The 16,156-nt window shown below is 35.3% G+C and overlaps 1 pseudogene; it reads right to left on the bottom strand.

Moving 5' to 3' along the window:
* Positions 1 to 6,421: 6,421 nt before the first annotated feature.
* LOC132417802 (ferritin heavy chain pseudogene) lies at positions 6,422 to 6,973 on the bottom strand (annotated as a pseudogene).
* Between the last annotated feature and the right edge of the window lie 9,183 nt (positions 6,974 to 16,156).

The raw sequence follows: 16,156 nt of genomic DNA, 5'->3' as shown, positions 1-16,156 counted from the left end.
CCTGTTCATATACTTCAGAATGAAGTATTTGGTTGATTATTGTAGGTAAGTTGAAATTGGTTTTCTTTGCTATTGTATAGGCAGGTGTGTTTCCTGATAGGTTTCTCACCTGATTGGGAAGCCTAATGGAAGCTTTGTTTCTGGAGACTAGGCTGGACATTTTGAATGGCAAGCTTCATTTTAAGATGCCTATATGAAGAGTTAGAATGTTTGGCTTGGGAATCCCCAAATTCCAGCCTGTGGAATGCTTTAATTTAAGTGTTAAGTTCAATATTTGAAGGCCTAACTACACATAGAGTTAAGCACTCTAGTTTTGGGGTGGTGTGTGTGTATATATGTGTGCGTGCTCACACGCACATGTGTATGTGAGTGTTTTGAACATGGAGCAGGAGACAGGGAAATGGCCTTCCCATCTCATCTCTCTGTATGGAGGAGTAGGGAAGGATAGAATGAAGACAGAGACCGATCAGGATTCCATAGATGGTCATTAAAATTAATACCCTTCTAGCCTCACTTTTCACCATCTCTCTGTGTGGAAGAGTTGGACAGGATGGGCTGATGGCAGAGACTTGTCACAAGTTTTTGGTAATCATTCAAATTAACACCTCTATATCCCCCTGTAAATACTTCAAGAATAGATCCTCACTGGGCTTTTCCCATGAATATCAGCTTGTACCATATTCATGTATTCAGCACCACATTTATAACAGGGCAAGAGAGTAACCTGTCCTGAGCTCCATGCTTTAGATGATCCCAATTATACACACACAAAAAATTAAACTTATCGAAGTACATATAGCAACTTCTGTCCCTTAGCATCTGCCACTCAGACCTGCAACCCTAAGCAAGCTGTCTTGTGACGAATATTGTTTGGATCCAGGAGAAAACATTTTCCCACCTCTTGCCCTGTGCCCAAATGTATCCAAATACTAAGGAGTTTCATGTGTTGGATACTGCTTCAGGATATTGCTTCAGGATACTGCTTCAGGATGTCAGAAACATTTAAATGCCTTATGTAACAGAAAACACTAATTAACTTGTTCAATATCTTTTCTCTCAGATGATATAAATCCCATAGATTCTTGCTTAAGGAAGTATTATTTCACAGTAGTGACAGGCATCCCTTCCCTTCCTTTTCTTTATGTTGCAATATTGTTTCTGGAGAGATACACATGGTTTTTATAACCAGTACAAAATGCAGCTGAGAAATATTTTGCTACATTTAACAATTCATATTCCTTTTAAATGTACATATATAGCTCTTTATGTTGGAAAATAGGTGGGCATTAAAAGGTAGTATTGTGAATATCTTTATATATATAATCATATCGATAAGATTTGAGTAAATTTTCAAAAAATACTATACATTTCAGCTTTATTTAAAATTTTAACTAAAATTTTGAAATTCAATAATTAAGGTATATATTTGGTTTTTAATTTTAAAAGTTTGAATATTATATAAAGTAACTGAAAGCATATGTGAACATAGCTATGTTTTAATATTTTATAGTAATTTAATTTTATCAACATAAATTCAAAATTTGTGTATATATATATATATATATATATATATATATATATATATACACATATATTTTTTTTCTTTTTTTTTTTTTGTGATACGTGGGCCTCTCACTGCTGTGGCCTCTCCCATTGCGGAGCACAGGCTTCGGACGCGCAGGCTTAGTGGCCATGGCTCACGGGTCCAGCTGCTCCACAGCATGTGGGATCTTCCCAGACCGGGGCACGAACCCGTGTCCCCTGCATTGGCAGGCAGACTCTCAACCACTGCACCACCAGGGAAGCCCAAAAATTTGTATATTTTGAACATGATCACCTTTTAATCTTTTATTGCATTAATATGAAAATCTTTATTTTAACAACATTAAAGAAAAGGAAAAATAAATTGTATGGAATGAATATTCATAAATATGAATTATATATATATCTATATTACTCAACCAAATATCACTGACTAATCAATAGAAAATTGTTATACATTAATAATTAACAATTTGTAATATTCTTCCAAAATTTTCATATAAAAACAGTCAACCAGGCTTTTAACTTTTTTCAAGGCAGGATAATATATATGTTTTATGTAACAGATTTTTAGCTTGACTTAGAAGTCTTATACTCTTGCCAGGTCCCCAAATTGTTAAAGGTGTGTCCAAGCTCTTATTTGATTTCTGGTTCCAAAAATGTGTTTAAATCTTTTTGCTATTTTTTCCTTACTCTTTTAGTTCAGATATTTACTATGATGTTTTTAGAAAATATCACACACAAACAATTCTGCCCAGTCTTCAGTAAACGCTTTCACCTCAAAATAAGTGCCTTCTTCTGTTGTGCACTTGACTGCTTTTTACTCCTCCAAGACTCCATGTTTTCCTATGGAACTCCTGTTGTATAAATGCTGTGTGTGTGTGTGTGTATGTGTGTGTGTGTGTGTGTGTGTGTGTGTGTGTGTGTGTGTGTGTGTGTGTATGTGAGAATAAAGATGTTCTTCCATATTTGCTCTCTGTATCCTTGCTATTTAAAGTAAGGTCTGCTGATCAGTAACTTATGCATCTCTTGGGAACCAATGAGAAATGCAGAATCACAGGCCCTACCACATATTTACTCATTCAAAATGTGCATTTTTAACAAGATCACCTGGTGATTTATATCCACATTAGTGCTTGAAGGGCACTGCTCAATATCTTGGCTATCATAATTTCTATGGTTTTCCTTTAATTCTGTATTTTGAGAGGATTCTCTGATACAGTAACTAAATTTTGCTAATTCAGATCTTTATTGTTATGTATGTGATTCAGTGCCACTAAGGGCTATTTTATTATTATTATTATAATCTCTGATATATTTTTATTTCTATGGAAGTTATCTTCTTTTTTATTCTCTCATTATACTTGATTTCCCCTTTTACTTCTTGTAATTCTGTAAATTTATATATATTTTTTCAGTTATATAAATATGTGCATAGATTTATAATTGTGATATATTCATGAAGGATTGACCATTTTGTCATTTTATGAAATCTCCCTCGTTATCACTGGAAATGGTGCTTGCCTTAAAGTCTGCTTGATTTAGTAACAGTCCTGTTAAAGTAGATTTCCTCTTAGTATTTTTCATACTGAATGTTTTCATTGTTTTACCTTGAACCTGATTACTTTTTTTTTTTTAGAACCTGATTACTTTTATTTAAATTGTGTTTTTTGGTAAATAGCAACCATTTCGAAATATGCCATAACTGTTGTCCAAAACAAAGGGAACTTTGTAAGGTCCTTGTATGACCTTGTTGTGTCTCCTTTGTTGACTTTAGAATTCCTTAATTACTCCCACTTGGATAAAGTCTTTGTTATGCAGCTCTTTTCACTGTAAGCCACTGTTACACCAATCCCTCTTGGTATGGTGGCAAGGTATGGGAGAAGTTTCTTTCAATTTATGATTAAATCTCAGTCGTTTAGTGGGCCCATGTCTCTGAGCTGTGACTTGCAACAATGTTTCTTAGCCTTAATTTCTCCTCTTAGGTAATACAGGGAGGATTTGGGGTGGGGGAGGGAGTAGAATTGGATAAATGCTCTTCTCCCTAGGGTGTAATTAAGGCTCTGGTAAAGCCTTTTCTCCTGCAAAGTTCCCTTTGTTTTGGAGAACAGTCTTGGCATATTTCAAAATGGTTATGTTTCCTTTTCCTGTTTCAGAGCCAGTAGAGGATCTTTCCAGGCTTTTCACTGTGAGGATCTCATTGGGCTCCTGAAGGCAAAGTCCATGAAAGTGTACCCCCGACACACATGCCAAAACACAGCTCTTAGGAGTTCTCCCTCATGCTAGTGTACTCAACCTCAAACAATTTGTTAAAATTACAACTTAAGTGTTCCTAGGACTTTTTGTTTCCAGGTTTCAGCTGTGATTCTCTATTCATCTCTCTCTCCAGATTTCAAGAGTGGCAGTTTGCCCTGTGATCACAATTCTCTGATGGGTCTAAGAAGAGTCCTTAATTTTCAGTTTGTTCAGCAGTTTTCTTTCTGTAATGATGGAAATAGCTATCTCCTAGCTGTTTACATGTCAAAGTTGAAACCAGGAGTCTCTTTTGGTTTGTTTATAACTTCTGAAACAGTAAATATTTTTAAGATGTTTTATTTCATAAAAGAAGTATATCATGCTGTATGCAATCTTTGGAGACTCATTTGTCCTCAACATTTTATCACAAAATTCTTTCATGTTTTTACATGTTGCTAGTTCATTTGTTTTGACTACTGTATAATACTGCATTTTACTGTACCACAGTTAATTCATCTACATTATTGTTTATGAGCATTTGGTTTTTTTCCAGTTTGTCGATATTGTGCACAGTACTTGAAAATACACAAACCCTTTTTAGTATATATGTAGGAGGGGAATTTCTGGCTCATATATATGTCTATTGTCAACTTTAGGAGATAATGCTAATGCCTTATGAAGGTATACATATTTATATATACATATTTCATTCTGTTAATATGGTAGATTAAAATGATTTTTTGTCAAATGGCAAACCAACTTTGCTTTTCTTGGATAAACCCCAACAAGTCATGGTGTATTATTCTTTTTGTACATTACTTTAAATTATCTACTGATATTTTGAAAGGGAATTTGCATCTATATTTATGAGGGATATTGGTATAAATTTTCTTTTTCCGTGATGTTTTGGTCAGTTTTTGGTATCAGGGTTTTAATGTCCTGGCTAGCTGATTTAGGAAGGATTTCCTCCACTTCTATTTATGAAAACAGTTTATTTTAGATATGGCATTATTTATTGCTTAAATATTTGATTAATTAATTAATTAAACTGTGCCTGGAGGTTTTCTTCCTTCCCTCCTTCCTCCCTGCTTTCTTTCCTCCTTCCCACCCATTCATCCTTACGTTCTTTCTTTCTCTTTTTTTTCCTCCCTCTTCTCCTCTCTTTCTATTTCTCTCTCCTGATCTTGCTCTCTCCATTTTATTTTCTGCTTTTCTTAGGTGGTTTCTGATTATGAATTGAATTACCTTAATGAAAAGTGTTTTTCTAAATTTTTATTTCTTCATCTGTCAGTTTGGGTAATTCATGGTTTTCAATAAATATCTCCAGTTAGCTAGGTTGTTGAATTTAATGATATAAACAGATTTATAATATTATTTTATTACCCTTTTAATGTCTGTAGTCCTTTTAATATGTTTAATGATATTCCCTTTTTAATTACTGCTTTAGGCAATATGTATATCTTTTTTTCTTAATCAGTCTGGTTAGTATCTACAATTTTTATTATTTTTCCCCCCAAACCCCATATCTTAACTTTATTATCTATTGTTATCTGTTTCCTATTTCTTGATTTATGATCTTATTTTTATTATTTACCTTCTATTATTTTAGGTTTAATTTGCTCTTTTACTAGTGCTCTTATGGTACAAGCTTAGGTCATTAATTTTTAAATCATTTTTCTAGCAGTTATTTATATTTATAAAATTCTAAGCATTGCTTTGGATACATACCACAAAATTTGATACTTGGATATCCATTATTGATATATATGGTAGGTGTTCAGCTCCCAATATTCACTATTTTTTCTTATGATTTCTTCTTTGACCCATGGGTTATTAACACATGTTGCAGAAATTCCAAAATTGAGGGAATCTCTCCATACTATTTGGTATGGGTTGAGATATGTTCCCACCTGAAAAAAAAGATATGCTGATGTCCTAACCCCCAGTACCTCAGAATGTGACCTTATTTGAAAGCAGAATCAATGTAGATGTAATTAGTTAAGATAAGGTCATATTGGAGTCCGGTGAACCCTTAATCCTATACGACTGGTGTCCATATAAGAAGCCAGCCATGTGAAGATAGGCACAGGGCAAAAGTCATGTGAAGGCAGAGAATCAGAGTGATGCATGAACAGGCCAAAGAATGTCAAAGATTGCTGACAAACCACCAGAAGCTAAGAAAATGCAAGGAAGGATTCCACTGCAGGTTTTAGAGGGAGATTGGCTCTGGTGACACATTGGTTTCAGACTTCTTGCCTCCAGAACTGAAACAGTAAATTTCTGTTGTTTTAAACTCCCCAGTTTGTGGTACTTTGTTATGGCAGGCCTAGGAAACTAATACACTATTACTGTATGGTTTCAATTCTTTTAAATTTGTTGAGGATTTGGTCTTATGGCTCAGCATACCTTCTACCTTGGTGAATGTTCTCTGCACTTGTACATATATGCTGCACTTGTTTGTATAGCGTTCTTATTTTGGCGAGAGGAGTAACAAATTACTCTATTTGAAGGAATGGTACTAAGGAAAGAACTTGTAGATGTTTTGGTACAACTTATAGAAATGGTAAAGGTAACCCAAACATGCGTGCACTGCCTTGGTGACCACGGAAGTCATCCCCGTGGCTATGGGAAGCCAGTCTAAGGCTTAGCTCTCATTATCACTGTTTCCCAGGATGTGCTTGTCAAAGAGATACTCTGCCATGCCAGATTCGGGGGCCCCCATCTTGTGTAAGTTGGTTACATGGTCACGCAAGTCTTTGATGGATTTCACCTGCTCGTTCAAGTAAAGCGTCTCAATGAAGTCACACAAATTGGGATCATTTTTGTCAGTGGCCAATTTGTGCAGTTCCAGTAATGACTGATTCACACTTTTTTCCAAGTGTAGCGCACATTCCATTGCATTCAGCCCATCCTCCCAGTCATCACGGTCTGGTTTCTTGATATCCTGAAGGAAGATTCGGCCACCCCGTTGGTTCTGCAGCTTCATCAGTTTCAAAGCATGTTCCCTCTCCTCACGAGACTGGTGAAGAAAGTATTTGGCAAAGTTCTTCAGAGCCACATCATCGCGGTCAAAATAGTATGACATGGATAGGTAGACGTAGGAGGCGTAGAGCTCCAGGCTGATCTGGCGGCTGATGGCAGCCTCCGAGTGCTGGTGGTAGTTCTGGCACACCTGCGAGGGGGATGCGGTCGTCATGGCCGGCGGCTGGGGAGAGGCGGTCGGAGGGCGCTGTGAGGTGGTGGCGAGGGCTGGTTCTGAGCGGCCGGCCGGAGTGGGGGACAAGCGCAGGGTTCTGTCCAAGCACTGTTGAAGCAGGAAACCTCGGTGACTCTCCGCGAAGACTGTGGCCGGTATAGCATTCTTTAAATGTCAACTAGATCAAGTTGGTGGTTTTCAAATCTCTTGTATCTTCACTGATTTTTTTTTCTACATTTTCTATCAGGTACTGGGAGAGGGATGTTTATTCTCTATGAGTGCTGATTTTTCTATTTTAGTCTGTCAATTTTTACTTAATATAGCTTTTTACATCCACTTTAATATGATTCATATTCAATTTTTATAACTTTCCTTAACTGTTTACTGTCACTCTGTGCCTCTTTTATTAAATTGTTTCTACTCAACACCATAGAGTTTAATCTTGCTTTTAAATCTAGTCTGACAGTCTCTGCCTTTTGATTCTAGTGTTAGACCATTTATTAATTGAATCAGTACAGGTGTTTACTTTGTCTTTACTGCAGATCCAATTTTCTGTCATATATAATTTCTCTACAGTCTGATGAACTTCTTTTATCAGTTATTATATTGTATGTCCATTTGGGACAAATTCAGCTTTCCCTACTGAGAAAGTTTTTATTTCATATTCATAGATTGCAAAGATATTCTTCTATGATTTATTCCAGCAGGTATATAAAGTTTTTACACTTACGTCTATGATCATCCTGAAATGAAATTTTGTGTGTGGAGTAAGATAGCATCCAAGTTCATTTTTTTCCCCATAATCATATCCAGTTGTCCCAGTACTATTTGTTGATAAGACAGACTTTCTTTTCCCCATTAAATTGTAGAAATGTATTTGTGGAAAGTCAAATGACCATATAAGCTTAGGTCTTATTCTGAATTCCCTATTTTATTCCATTTATTGATTCATCTATCCATATATCAATACTATTCTGTCTTAGTTAATGAAGCTTCTTTGTAAGTCTTGATATCTGGGACTAAATGTCGCACAATATCACTATCCTTTTGAAAACTAATACTAGCTCTTCTGTAGCATAAATTGTAGAATCCGACTGTCAGTTTCTTCAGTATCATAGCAATATTCCCTCAATTAATGAACATAAATAATCTCTCCATTTATTTAACCATTCTTTAATATTCCTTATCTATGTCATGGGTTTTTCAGTCATGAGCTCTTGGAAAATTTCATTAAATGTATTCCTAACTCTTTAATATTTTCATGCCACTTTAATGATATTTCAGAATTAAAATTCTCAATATTTTGTTGCTAGTATATGTTAATGCAGTTGCTTTTTTATATTTTAACTTATGTGAGTTAGAGTTCTAATATTTTTATTAATGGATTCCTGTAGATTTTTTCTAGCATATAATCATACTCTCTGAAAATAACAGTAGTTTTACTTCTTATCCAATATTTATGTATTTGTTTACTCTTCTGTCTTATTGCTTGGTTAAGACCTACTTCTAATGTTGATTAGAAGTAATGAGAGCAGACATCCCTGACTTTTCCCTATTTTAGATGGAAACTTCAATATCATAACATTAAGCTTGATGTTAGCTATAGATCTTTGCTAGAAGCATTTTAGCAGACTGAGGGAGTTCCCTCCTACTTACAGTGTGCTGAAATTAGTTATTATGATTTAGTGTTGAATTTCTTTAAAAAAATTCTTTTCTATATCTGTTGAGATCATTACTTTTGCTTCTTATTTTTTAAATAGATTTGTGGTGATTTAGATGGATTTTAGAATTTTAAACCAACCTCACATTCCTGAGATAAACCCACTTTGTTATAATCTATTTTCCTTTTTGTTAAATATTGATGGATTCAATTCATAATGTTTTCTTGAGGAATTTTGATGCTATGCTCCTGAGTAGTTTTGAACTATAAATTAATTTTCTTATAATGCCCTTGTCAGGCTTTTGTATCAAGATCACATTGTCTCATACAATCAGTTGTGACATGTTCTTATTTCTGTTATTTTCTAAAAATGTTTGTGGGAGATTGGTGTTATTTCTTCCTTAAATGTTTGATGATATTCACCAGTAAAATTGTCTGGGTGTGTAGTTACCTATCATTATTGTGCAAACTTCATGCCAGGGCGGGAAAGTGTAGCTTCATGCATCGGGACCCTGTCTTTTCCAAGGGGGTTTCTCAGATGACTGCCTTCTGTTTTGGAGCTCTGATGAATCTGGCACAATCTAGCCACCACAGGGAGAATAGAAGTGCACATTGGGATGGTAGAACGCCATTGATCTTGTCTCCTGCTCTGCACAGTGAGCAGACAAAAAAAATCTCAGCTCTCAGCTTCCCCCTTGGGAGGGAAAGAGTTGATCCATGCATCCAGCAATCCATCCTCTCCAGGGCTGCACAAAGGAATGGAATCAGTACTGTATAGCACAGGGAACTATATTCAATATCCTGTCATAAACCATAATGGAAAAGAATATAAAGGAAAGAATGTCTGTATGTGTATAGCTGAGTCACTTTGCTGTACAGCAGAGATTGGCACAACATTGTAAATCAACTATACTTCAGTTGAAGAAAAATAAAAATTAAAAAAAGAAATAGCATCTGTTTCACCAGTTCTGAAGTTCTGATGGGCCAGTGGCAGCTCGTGTGTAGATGCCATTGTTTCTCTCCCATGATCAACACAGGGTTAATGGATAAAAAATCCTAGTTTTCAGCTTGCCCCTGAGAAGGAAAAGAGTTGATCTGTATGTCCAATGCCCCCACTTTTCCAGGGCTGACCAAAGAACTAACATTGATCTCACTAGTCTTGAAGCTCTGATAGATGTAGCACAGTCTAGCCACCTGGTGAAGAATGGAGGTAGCAGCTTGGGCTGGTAGATGCCATAGCTACCCCTACCTCCTGGGCTCAGCATGGAGGGAACGGACAAAAGCCACAGATGCCTGCTTTTCCCTGGGGAGGGTAGGAGTTGGTAGAGGTCCCCAAAATATCTGGCCAGGCTGATTGGCAGGGGTCTTCTTCTGTATGAGGCAAGTCAGTGAAGACTGAAAGAGGTGTCTGCCTTGTCAAATGTATAGACACCAACACAGAAAACCTATGAAAATGAGGAATCAGATAAAGATGTTCCAAACAAAGGAAACAGAGAAATCTCCAGAAACTAACCCTAATGAAACAGAGTTATGTGATTTTCCTTATAGAGAATTAGAAATAGCTCTTATAAAGATGGACAATGAGGTGGTGGGTAAATCACTTTTTAATTCTAGTATAAAAGTTAGACAAAAGTATTTTTAAAAATTATACCTAAAAATGTGTTAAAGGATACACAATATGAATACCTTCAAATTGTGACGTGTATTCATGACACTCACTCTGAAAGATTTTTTGAAAAAAAAAAGAAAAAACTATGGTGAAAAGTTTCATTTAAATTCTTTCCAAACCCAAGGATCCTTAGGCAGTAAGCAAACTCTAGTAGCATTATCAAAATCCTCCACAAGTTTGCAAATGTTTGAGTGTCAGGCTTGAGACATAGAGTCTTGCCACGTTAGATGCTTTCTCTCGCGGGAAGTAAGAGGAAACCTAGAGGTTGTATGGTGCCTGTCATGGCAGGAGAAAGCTGACTTCTGGAGATAGTAAATTCTGACAATGATAACAGAACTGGAGAGGGGAGAAGTTAAAGTGTAGAGCATTTGTATGCAGTTGAACTCTAGTTATCAGCTTAAACAATGACTGTTATAAGATATATCATATTCTTATAAAATATAATAATATTATATATGTATTACATAACCCCAAAGTAACCAAAAAATACCTATAGAAATTATACAAAAGAAAAAGTGAAAGGAATGAACGTATATCAATTCAAAATATCAAAAAAACACAAAGCAAGATGAAGGGGAACAGACAGACAAAAGAATTAAAAGACTAACAGAAAACAACGAATGGCAATAGTAAATACTTTCCTAAGAATAATAATTTAAATGTAAATAGATTAAATTCTCCAACTAGAAAACATAGAATGGCTGAAGGGATAAAAAGCAGGACTGGGCTTCCCTGGTGGTGTAGTGGTTGAGAGTCCCCCTGCCAATGCAAGGGACACGGGTTCGTGCCCCGGTCCAGGAAGATCCCACATGCCACGGAGCGGCTGGGCCCGTGAGCCATGGCCGCTGAGCCTGCGCGTCTGGAGCCTGTACTCCGCAATGGCAGAGGCCACAACAGTGAGAGGCCCGCGTACCGCAAAAACAAAAAACAAACAAAAAAAAGCAGGACTAACTATATGCTATCTACAAGAAGAATCACTATTTTTTTTAATTGAAGTATAGTTGATTCACAGTATTGTGTTAGTTTCAGGTGTACAGCAAAGTGATTCAGTTCTATTCAGTTAAATATATATATGTATATTTCAGATTATTTTTCATTATAGGTTATTACGAGATACTGAATATAGTACCCTGTGAACAAGGATGAAATATTGAAATATTGCCATCTGCAGCAACTTGGATGGACCTAGAAACTATCGTACTAAGAAAATCACTTCAGATTTAAGGACACGTATAGGCAGAAAGTGTAGGGATGAAAAGAGATAATATTCCATGTCATTGGCAAACAGTAGAGAGCAGGGTTGACTGATTTTATCAGGCAAAATACATTTTAAATTACAAACTCTCACAAGAAATAAAGAAGGATATTATATAATGATAAAGGGTCAATCCACCGGGAAGATATTTGCACTCAGTATCAGAGCATACACTGGTAGAACTGAAGGAAGAAATAGATAGCAATACAGTAAGAGTAAGAGATTTCAGTACCACACTTTCAAGAAGGGATGGAATATCCAGACAGAAGATCAGTAAGCAAACAGAGGACTTCAATAACACTATAGGCCAAATGTAACAAAGTTTCTATAAACTTTCCACTCAATACCACAATACACCACAATACACATTCTTCTCAACTGAGAATAGATCCTTCTCCAGGATGGATCACATGTTAGATCATGAAACAAGTCTTAACAAATTTAAGATTAAAATCATACCAAGTATCATTTCTGATCACAGTGGAATAAAAATAGAAATCAGTAGCAGAAGGAAAACTGAAAAATTCACAAATATGTGGAAATTAAACCATACACTCTTGAACAACGATTGGGTCAAAAAAGAATCAGAGGAAACTAGAAAATACCTCGAGACAAAAATAAAAACACAACATACCAAAACATATGAAATTGAGAAAAAGAGTACTAAGAGGGCTGTTCATAGTTAGAAAAGTCTACATCATAAAAGAAGAAAGAGCTCAAAAAATCTAACTTCATACCTCAAGGATTTAGAAAAAGAAAAATAAAGCCCAAAGTTAGCAGAAGGAATTTAAAAAAAAGACAGAAATAAACCAAATAGAAAATGGAAAAACAATAGAAAAAAACAGTGAAACTCAGAACTGTTTTTTGAAAAGATTTTTTAAAAAGCGAAAAAACCCTGGGATAGACTAAGAAAAAGAGAGAACAATCAGTATCAGAAATGAGAGACATTACAACTTATGCCACAGAAATACAAAGAATCATAAGGACACTACTATGGACAATTATATACCAACAAGCTGAATAGTCTAGAAAAGATGAGTAAATTCCTGGAAACATACAACCTACCAAGACTAAAGCATGAAGTCTGAACAGACCTATATCTAGTATGGAGATTGAATCAGTAATCAAAAACCTCCCAAAAAAGAAAAGCACAGAGTCAGATGGCTTCACTAGTGAATTCTTAGGAAAAAATACCAATCTTTCTCAAACTTTTCCACAAAATTGAAGAGGAGGGAACACTTCCAGACTCATTTAATGAGTCCCTCACTACCCTGATACTAAAGCCAGACAAAGACCTACAAGAAGGTAGGTGAGAGAGAGAGAATCATAAGAATGTATTACCTTATCAAAAATAAATTGATTGTAAAAAAAAATTGGAGATAGTAAGACAGCAAGAAAGGGTCAAAACTTTCAAATATTATTTTTATTATTGCTTTCCTTAAACATTTGTAATATATGTTTTTTATATAAGAAAGCCTTTCCTAGCATCTCAAATTTAACTATTTACTATATGTAATACAATTGAATTTTTGCATACGTTGTGAGGAAGGAATAAAAACTTATTTTCCCCATCTGGAAAATTGTTCTAGCATCATCTATATCTATCTATCTATCTATCTATCTATCTATCTATCATCTATCTATATCTATTTTTATTTTGAGATGTATTTTACATAAATAATAGTGCATAAAACACAATGTAAAGAATAATTATGAGTATGTATAATTTGTAACAACCAAAGTGAAAAAAATAGATCATTTTTAGTATCTCAGAAATCCCTCATGTGTCTATCCTTTCTCCCTATTCTAAATATTTTGACTTTTATGATAATTATTACCTTGCTTTTCTTTATAATTTTACTACTTATATGAATATGTCTATAAATATATTATTTTTCCTTGATTTTGGGTGTGATGCAAAGTGAGCACACTACTGCATTACTTTTTTATTTATTGCTCAACATTGTGAGAATCTAACATCATTAAATATAGCTATAGTTATTTCATTTGGTTTGCTGTATACTATTCTATTGTATGAATATCTCCAAGGTTGTTCATTCTACTATTGATAGACATTTGAAGATTCTTCCAATTGAAAATCATTACAAACACTGCTGCTGCAAATATTTTCAATATCTACTAGCAAGCATGTACAAGATTCATTCTGCTTTGTATACTTAGATGGGATGTTGCTATATTACAAATCAAGTGTTATTTAAATGAGTAGATAATGCTAATATTTTTTCCAACATAGTTGAACAACTTACAATCTGCCAGTCATGCATGAGATTCTCCTTTGCTTCACAATTTTACCAACAATTGGTGTCATCAGAGGTTTTAGTAATTGCCAATCTGGTATGTATGCGATAATGTTTCATTGAGATTTTAATTTGAATTTGTCTGATTTACTAATGAAGTTAAAGGTATGTTTACATGTTTAGTGGTAATTGGTATATCCTCTTTTGTAAAGTATAGTAAAATTTATGGCCCATTTTAAAAAACTGGTATTTGGAGATTTTCTTAATGGCTTCTTGTAATTTTTGTTTGTTGGTATGTATTATATACATATAATTAGTTAAATATACATGTTGCACACATCCTCTCCTTACTTTCTTTTACCTTCTCACAGTTTTATTGTGTCTTTAGACAAAGAGAGATTAAGTTTAATGTAATTGAGTTTATCAGTATTTCCTTCATGCATATGGCTGTTTTCATCTAGTTTAACACATCTTTCCTTCAAGATAAAATCATAAAAATATTGTCTTATGCATCTTCTAAAAATGTATAGTTTCCCCTTTCATGCGTTAGTCATTTTTTCTGCCTGGAATTGATTTTTATAGCATTTGTAAAATTTGGGATATATTTTATATAGCATATAATTCAGCTTTTTTTTTTTTTTTTTTTTTTTTTGCGGTACACGGACCTCTCACCGCCGTGGCCTCTCCTGCTGTGGAGCACAGGCTCTGGACTCACAGGCCCAGTGGCCATGGCTCCCGGGCCCAGCCGCTCCGTGGCACGTGGGATCCCCCCGAACCGGGGCATGAACCCGTGTCCCCTGCATCGGCAGGTGGACTCCCAACCACTGCGCTACCAGGGAAGCCCTAATTCAGCATTTTTAAAGTGTACACCTAAGTGGATTACAATATATTTACTGTTGTATAGCCCTCACCACTGTCTAATTCCAGAACTTTCCACTACCCCATAATGAAACCATAGTCATTAGGAGTTAATGTCAATCACCCATCACTCCCATCCCCTGACAATCACTGTTCTACTTTCAGTCTCTATGGATTTGCCTATTCTGCAAATTTCACATAAACGTTATCATAAAATGTGACATTGGAAAATTATTGACCTTCTAGATTCCGCTCTAGATCCCAGGAATATTTTGCAACTTTCCAAAGTTTTAGGGACGTTCCTCCTGTGTTAGTTGCTAGGGCTACCATAACAAAATATCACAGACTGCGTGGCTTAAACCACAGAAATTAATTTTCTCACAGTTCTAGAGACTTCAAGTCCTAGAGCAAGGTGTTGGCAGGTTTGATTTCTCCTAAGGCCTCTCTCACATGGCCTTTTCTCTGTGTGCACGCATCTCCAAATATGGTCATATTCTAAGATTCTGGGGTTAGGGTTTCAACATATGAATTTTGAGGGGACACAATTCATTCCATAAAACCTCCCAAACTTTTTGGTTAGTCTATTGTTTTCCACAGCTGTTACACATCACCTATCATCTGAGGTGGCAGGAACCTAAGATTGTTTTAGCCTGCAAGGTTTTCAGGAAATGCTGCCCCCAATTTGCAAGCTGCTTTAACAGTAAACCTGCAAGTTACTGACATAAAAACTAACGTTTGAGCCAGTTTTCCAGGGAGATACCAGACAGGTCAGAACAAATAATTAATTACAACTCTATGTGAATAAGTTCTGTTCTTTTTCCTTTGGTGCCAGGAAAGTGGTCCAGTGGTCTGTTATTTTCATGGCTACCATGGGGAAGGGGAGCTGGGTATGGGAATGGGGTAAGTTAAATGCCACAAGATTCTCAGTTCTTACTGAGAATTGTTCTTTTCATTTTTTTCTTTTTTTGAGCAAGTACATTCTCCAGATTGTTGCAAGCCTTGGTAAGTTTCCAGAATCTAAAAAAAAGTTGATTCTGACAGTTTTTGCCAGTTTTTTCTTGCTTTTATGCATGGTAGAATTGGGGATCATTTATTCTGCCATTTTTGCTGATGTCAACCTGGAATTGATCTTTGCATATGATATGCAGTAAAAGTCCTGTTGATTCATCAGTTGTCGCCACATGACTTTTTGTAAAGTTCATCCTTTCTTGCTTTTCTTCAAGGCCATCTCTTTCATGCATCAATTGTCCATACATAGGTTACTCAGTTTCTAGGATTTTTATTTTCATTCTGAGTGATTTATTTACGCATCCATGTCCAAATACCATGCTGTCTGATTATTTTACTTTAAAATAAGTACATTTTTAAACTATTTTTAATTTAATTTTTTAGTGAAGTATAGTTGATTTACAATGTTGTATTAGTTTCTGGTGTACAGTAAAGTGATTCAGTTTTATATATATATATTCAGTTTCATATATAT

This window comes from Delphinus delphis, chromosome X, assembly GCF_949987515.2.
Source record: "Delphinus delphis chromosome X, mDelDel1.2, whole genome shotgun sequence".
Classification (NCBI taxonomy): domain Eukaryota; kingdom Metazoa; phylum Chordata; class Mammalia; order Artiodactyla; family Delphinidae; genus Delphinus; species Delphinus delphis.
The sequence above is the reverse complement of the archived record's forward strand: the minus strand, read 5'-3'. Positions and strand labels throughout refer to the sequence as shown.